The sequence below is a fragment of the Oncorhynchus mykiss genome, chromosome 26, assembly GCF_057628025.1.
Source record: "Oncorhynchus mykiss isolate SJ-2025 chromosome 26, ASM5762802v1, whole genome shotgun sequence".
NCBI classification, from domain to species: domain Eukaryota; kingdom Metazoa; phylum Chordata; class Actinopteri; order Salmoniformes; family Salmonidae; genus Oncorhynchus; species Oncorhynchus mykiss.
In genome coordinates, this window is record NC_143047.1 from 14,723,977 (window position 1) to 14,731,844 (window position 7,868).

Sequence of the window (7,868 nt, forward strand, 5' to 3'; positions counted from 1 at the left end):
CAATATCTATTCACATGCTTTGCTATGAAGCCCCTAAATAAGATCTGGTGCAACCAATTACTGTTACGTAACACAGGGGAACCCAAGAGCAGACTCAGATGAGGAAACAGGGATGAATGAACCAAAATATTTATTGTTACACAGGGAGATATGGAGTGCAGATCCTGGGAAGCTCGGATGAGTTGCAGAAAAAACAGATGTGGAGACTGAGGTTGGAGTTAGCTGAGTAGAACAGGGTAAACAGGTCCTGAGGGGAATCCAAGGTAGTGGTGGCGAGTAACATCGAGAGCAAGGTAGTTGGGTGGTGAGATGTGGAACAGGAGTCAGAGACAGAGCGGTAACTGCAATGAGAGGATAAACAGTGTCAGGCAGGGAAACAGGCACAGCAGAGTACCAGGATTTTGAATAATCATAAATGGCTAGACTCATGAGCTGACTGAGCAGAGATTACAATCCAGCAGAGTGGAAGTGGCAGGACTGAGTATTTGTAGAGGTCTTTATTATGGAACGGGTTACAGCTGGTAGGGATCTGCTCTGACTCCAGCATACCTGTCTCCAACCACACAATCACACAGAGAGGGACAAGGAGCAGAGAGAGTGTACAGGGGGAGTAACTGCAGGTCAAGAAGAGTGGAGGAGATGTGACAATTACCTTCAGAAGTCACATAATTAGTTAAATAAAGTGTCACATCTGCTCCTGCAACGCCCCCTACTGCTCATCCTATGTCTCCTTGACCTGCCGCCACTCCCCCAGTACTCTCTTCCTCTCCCTCGCTCTCTCTGTGTGTGATTGTGTGGGCGGAGACAGGTGTGCTGGAGTCAGAGCAGATCCAGCTGCAACCTGTTCCATAATTAAGACCTCTACAAATACTCAGTCCTGCCACTTCCATGCTGCTGGATTGTAATTGCTGCTCAGTCAGTCTATGGGCTAGCCGTTTGTTAATATTCAGAGCATGCTATCCTGTTGTACATGGTTTCCTTGCCTGATGCTGTTTTCCTCTCCGCTACAGTTCTGCCTGCTCTGACTCTGGTCCCTGCCTCCTGTCCCATGTCTCATCCTGCTCCTCTGTCCTGGATTCCTCACTCAACTACCCCCTTGGATTCCCCTCTGGACCTGCTCACCCTGTCTCAACCCCACTCGCTCCAGCCTGTTTCAGTCTTCCAGGGATTTGAGACTGGGACGGAGGTTTATCTTCCAGCAGGACAATGACCCTAAGCATACTGCTACAGCAATACTTGAGTAGTTTCAGGGGAAACATTTAAATGTATTGGAATGGCCTAGTCAAAGCCCAGACCTCAATCCAATTGAGAATCTGTGGTATGACTTAAATATTGCTAGATGTGCCAAGCTTATAGAGACATACCCCAAGAGACTTGCAGCTGTAATTGCTGCAAAAGGTGGTATTGACTTTTTTGGGGGTGGGGGGGGGGGGGTGAATAGTTATGCACGCTCAAGTTTTCTGTATTTGTCTTATTTTATTGTTTGTTTAACAAAAAATATTTTGCATCTTCAAAGTGGCAGGCATGTTGTGTAAATCAACAGATACAAACCCCCCAAAAATCTATTTAAATTCCAGGTGTAAGGCAACAAAATAGAAAACGCCAAGGGGGTGAATACTTTTGCAAGCCACAGTAATAACCAGTAAACTTGGAGTCACATGATGATATGCGTATGTTGTGTCCTCACACCACAACTTGAGAAAATATGCCGTTTATTAAGCTACAGATGACATGCTATGATGAACTTCACAGGGTGGCGAAAGTGCTCTTGATGCTCCTTTCCAATAAATATTGACAATATATATAGTAAATATGTAGACTACACCTGCACAATATATAAATATGTAGACTACACCTGCACTGTAGGCTATCTGCAAGCTGTTGTCTAGAGCGCCCGTACCAAGACCAGAGTAGGCTATCTGCAAGCTGTTGTCTAGAGCGCCAGTACCAAGACCAGCGTAGGCTATCTGCAAGCTGTTGTCTAGAGCGCCCGTACCAAGACCAGCGTAGGCTATCTGCAAGCTGTTGTCTAGAGCGCCCGTACCAAGACCAGAGTAGGCTATCTGCAAGCTGTTGTCTAGAGCGCCCGTACCAAGACCAGAGTAGGCTATCTGCAAGCTGTTGTCTAGAGCGCCCGTACCAAGACCAGAGTAGGCTATCTGCAAGCTGTTGTCTAGAGCGCCCGTACCAAGACCAGAGTAGGCTATCTGCAAGCTGTTGTCTAGAGCGCCCGTACCAAGACCAGAGTAGGCTATCTGCAAGCTGTTGTCTAGAGCGCCCGTACCAAGACCAGAGTAAGCTATCTGCAAGCTGTTGTCTAGAGCGCCAGTACCAAGACCAGAGTAGGCTATCTGCAAGCTGTTGTCTAGAGCGCCCGTACCAAGACCAGAGTAGGCTATCTGCAAGCTGTTGTCTAGAGCGCCCGTACCAAGACCAGAGTAGGCTATCTGCAAGCTGTTGTCTAGAGCGCCCGTACCAAGACCAGAGTAGGCTATCTGCAAGCTGTTGTCTAGAGCGCCCGTACCAAGACCAGAGTAGGCTATATAACGCAAAGTCTGTTGCCAATTGGATGGAAATTTAGCTACAGTGATAGATATGCTGTTTCCATAAGGCCTCTCGTGACTTATTTTATACGTTCCATCTGCATGAAATGATTGGATGGAGACGAGAGCAAGAGACAAAGCGAGAGGTTTCACTCAACAAAATCTGTCCAAAATAAACCCAATGCGTTTCTATGGGCTTATTTTGGATTTACAGTAAGTGTGGAGATATGAGCATCTCGTCATTGTATACAGATAATGGATGGAAACCTGGTTAGTGTATCTTACATTAATGTGACAGGGTTGTTTCATTTCAAAATTAGGATATTGAGCCAAACCACTAACCAGAGGGGTATACTACAACGCTTAATGAGTTAGCCAGATAACTTGCCCAAATATTCTGAAATAACATGGTGTAATTGACTCAACGGCCAAAACCACATATCTAAGTTTAGCTTTCTTAATGAACCAGAAAATCGGTAGGTGGAGTTATTTCTGATTGTTAATCAAAGTTAGCTGGCTAACTCATTGATCCTGCTTTGTAGTATACCCCTCAGGTATGACATTGGTTGTTGTGTTCCAAACAGCATTGGTGCATTTTGTACCATTTCCACACATCAATAGCAATAAATATAACATTTGTAGGAGTATAAACTAAATCTCCTTGAGAGTTAAGAAAAAAGCTGAACACCATCTAAATCTATCAAATTTCTTATTTTCTGTCAATTGCCACCCTGACACCTTCAGTGTAATGTCTGTTCTGATTCTTGATTGGTTCTTATTCTTTGAGGTTGTAGATACAATGAGAAATTTTACACACACACACACACACACACACACAGATGGCTCTAGCCTTTTAGGGGCCCACCTCTCGGCAAAACGTTTTAGTGGCCCCTGTCTTGACGGTGGAGGTTTTTTTTTATTTTTTAAGTTAATTTACTGCAATTCCACACATTTTGCCATAAGGCGTAGAGAAAACGTTGCAGATTTAAAGGTGAGTGTCCTGTGTTTCTACATTATGAGGTTGGAATAATACTGTGAAATTGTGAAATGGATGATAACACCATTTTAGTGTAAGAGCCCTTTGAAAAGACCACCAACAATGTCAGCCATATTTGGTGTGATACAGTTTTGGCCTTCCATGGTGAAATCCCCATGTGCTAAATTAGTTATTATAAACTGGGCGGTTCGAGGCCTGAATGCAGATTGGCTGACAGCCGTGGAATATCAGACCGTATACCACGGGTATGACAAAACATTTATTTGTACTGCTCTAATTATGTTGGTAGCCAGTTTATAACAGCAATAAGGCACCTCGGTGGTTTGTGGGATATGGCCAATATACCACGGCTAAGGGCTGTATCCAGGCACTCAAATCAAATCAAATGATATTAGTCACATGCACCGAATACACCAGGTGTAGCCTTTTTTTTTTAAATTTTTTTTTACCTTTATTTAACTAGGAAAGTCAGTTAAGAACAAATTCTTATTTTCAATGACGGCCTAGGAACAGTGGGTTAACTGCCTGTTCAGGGGCAGAACGACAGTTTTGTACCTTGTCAGCTCTGGGATTTGAACTTGCAACCTTCCGGTTACTAGTCCAACGCTCTAACCACTAGGCTTACAGTGAAATGCTTACTTACAAGCCCCTAATCAACAATGCAGTTAAAAAAAAATACGAGAAACAATAGCAAATAAAAGTAACAAGTAATTAAAGAGCAGCAGTAAAATAACAGGACAGTAACAGACAATATACAGGGGGGTACTGGTACAGAGTCTATGTGCGGGGCACCAGTTAGTTGAGGTAGTATGTACATGTAGCTAGAGTTATTAAAGTGACTATGCATAGATGATAACAGCAGAGAGTAGCAGCGGTGTAAAAGGTAGGCAATGCAATTAGTCTGGGTAGCCATTTGATTAGATTTTCAGGCTTGGGGGTAGAAGTTGTTTAGAAGCCTCTAGGACCTAGACTTGGCGCTCCAGGTACCACTTGCCGTGCGGTAGCAGAGAGAACAGTCTATGACTAGGGTGGCTAGAGTCTTTGACAATATTTAGGGCCTTCCTCTGACACTGCCTGGTGTAGAGGTCCTGTATGGCAGGAAGCTTGGCCCCAGTGATGTACTGGGCCGTACGCACTACCCTCTGTAGTGCCTTGTGGTCGGCAGTGATGCAACCAGTCAGGATGCTCTCGACGGTGCAGCTGTAGAACCTTTTGAGGATCTGAGGACCTATGCCAAATCTTTTCAGTCTCCTGAGGGGGAATAGGTTTTGTTTTGCCCTCTTCACGACTGTCTTGGTGTGCTTGGACCATGTTAGTTTTTTGGTGATGTGGACATGCTACGGGTCGCTAGTCATTTAGGCAGGTTAGCTTAGTGTTCTTGGGCACAGGGACTATGGTGGTCTGCTTAAAACATGTTGATATTACAGACTCTGACAGGGAGAGGTTGAAAATGTCAGTGAAGACACTTGCCAGTTGGTCAGTGCATGCTCGCAGTACACATCCTGGTATCCGTCTGGCCCTGCGGCCTTGTGAATGTTGACCTGTTTAAAGGTCTTACTCACATCAGCTGCGGAGAGCGTGATCACGCAGTCTTCCGGAACAGCTGATGCTCTCATGCATGTTTCAGTGTTATTTGCCTCGAAGCTAGTGTAGAAATAGATTGACTCGCCTGGTAGGCTCATGTCACTGGGCAACTCTCGGCTGTGCTTCCCTTTGTAGTCTGTAATGGTTTGCAAGCCCTGCCACATCCGACGAGCATCAGAGCTGGTGTAGTACGATTCGATCTTAGTCCTGTATTGCCGCTTTGCCTGTTTGATGGTTCGTCGGAGGGCATGGAAGGATTTCTTATAAGCTTCCGGGTTAGAGTCCCGCTCCTTGAAAGCGGCAGCTCTAGCCTTTAGCTCAGTGTGGATGTTGCCTGTAATCCATGACTTCTGGTTGGGGTATGTACGTACGGTCACTGTGGGGACGACGTCATCGATGCACTTATTGACGAAGCCAATGACTGATGTGGTGTACTCCTCAATGCCATCGGAGGAATCCCAGAACATATCCCAGTCTGTGCTACCAAAACAGTCCTGTCCTCTTGCTTCATCTGACCACTTTTTTTATTGATCGTGTCACTGGTGCTTCCTGCTTTAATTTTTGTTTGTTAGCAGGAATCAGGAGGATAGAATTATGGTCAGATTTGCCAAATGGCGGGCCAGGGAGAGCTTTGTATGCGTCTCTGTGTGTGGAGTAAAGGTGGTCCAGAGTTTTTTTCCCTCTGGGTGCACATTTAACATGCTGATAGAAATTTGGTAAGACGGATTTAAGTTTCCCTGCATTAAAGTCCCTGGCTACTAGGAGTGCCACCTCTGGGTGAGAGTTTTCCTGTTTGCTTATGGCGGAATACAGCTCATTCAGTGCGGTCTTAGTGCCAGCATCCGTCTGTGGTATGTAGACAGCTACGAAAAATACAGATGAAAACTCTCTAGGTAGATAGTGTGGTCTACAGCTTATCATGACATACTCTACCTCAGGTGAGCAAAACCTTGAGACTTCCTTAGATATCGTGCACCAGCTGTTATTTACAAAAATAAATAGTCCACCGCCCCTTGTCTTACCAGACGCCGCTGTTCTGTCCTGCCGATACAGCGTATAACCAGCCAGCTGTATGTTGATAATGTCGACGTTCAGCCATGACTCCGTTAAGCATAAGATTTTACCATTTTGAATGTCCCGTTAATAGTTTAATCTTCCGCGTAGGTCATCGATTTTATTTTCCAAAGATTGCACTTTTGCTAGCAGAATGGAAGGAAGTGGGGGTTTATTTGATCGCCTACGAATTCTCAGAAGGCAGCCTGCCCTCTGGCCCCTTTTTCTCTACCTTCTCTTCACGTAAATGATGGGGATCTGGGTCTGTTCCCGGGGAAGCAGTATATCATTCACGTCAGGCTCGTCGGACTCGTTAAAGGAAAAAAGGATTGTGCCAGTCCGTGGTGGGTAATTGCAGTTCTGATGTCCAGAAGTTGTTTTCGGTCATAAGAGACGGTAACAGCAACATTATGTACAAAATAAGTTTAAAAAAAAGTTACAAACAATGCAAAGAAACAAAAAAAAAACCACAATTGGTTAGGAATACGTAAAACTTTAGCCTTGTTTTCCGGGGCCATCTTTTTTCATCATCTACGTTGAGTCTTGCAAAGAACATCTCTTAGCCGTGGTATATTGGCCATATGCTACGACCACTCGTGCCTTATTTCTTAAATATACCAATAAGAAAGAGAGTTCCAAACCTCTCTGCCAATAACAGTTCATTATCTGTTTTTCACTCCCCACTCAGACCACTCCCAGACAGTCCTATCAAAATGGTTCCTTGAGAAATTTTTCTTTGCTAAGAAGCTATTTTTGTTATTTTTTAAATAATTTTAATTTAAAACAATCACAGTAAGGTACTTAATTGTTACCCAGAAATAATTTGATATAGATAAAAACACTGCATTGCACCTTTACACATTTTGCCATGGGGCAGGGAAAAACATTGCAGTTTTACAGTTAATTTCCTGCAATTCTACCCATTTTGTAATGACTTATGCCATGTTTATATGATATCTGAGTGACAGTGACTAACACAATCAATGGGGCCCCCCCTGAGGTCAGGGCCCCTGGGCATGTGTATGGTTGGTGTTTGGTGTTTGGCCATGATTACTACAAATTTAGATAGCTGGCTAGACTAAATACCAATAAGAAATTGTTAGCTGGATAATTGAGTGACAGTCAGTGACTGATATTATAAGAGAAAAACTGCTAATGCACAACCACATTTCGAAATTGCACCTGGTGCAATCTACTATTCTTAAAGCTGCAATATGTAACTTTTTGGGTGGTGACCAAATCCACATAGAAATGTGGATTCACATTGAAAGCAATGATTCTCTACACTAGACATAGCTTGTCATTCACATTGAAAGCAAGTCTAAGAAGCGGTAGATCTGTTCTATGTGCGCTCTTTCTATTTGTCCAGTGCTTAAGTTTGGTATTTGCATCGTTTCCTTCCGGTTTTGTACAACACCTTCAAACAGCTGAAAATACAGTATTTTTGGTAACTGAAAAGATATTGCACAGCGGTTTAGAGGGTACAATGATTCTCTACACTAGACATAGCTTGTTTTGTCACATAAACTGAAAGTGTATATATATATATATATATATATATATATATATATACATATACATATATATATATATATAATTGGTTGGGGCCCCTTAAGTGACCACTTATTTCGCTTATGACTGGAAAACCGTCCCTTCACACACACACGTTTCCACCAGAGTCAGACACCAGC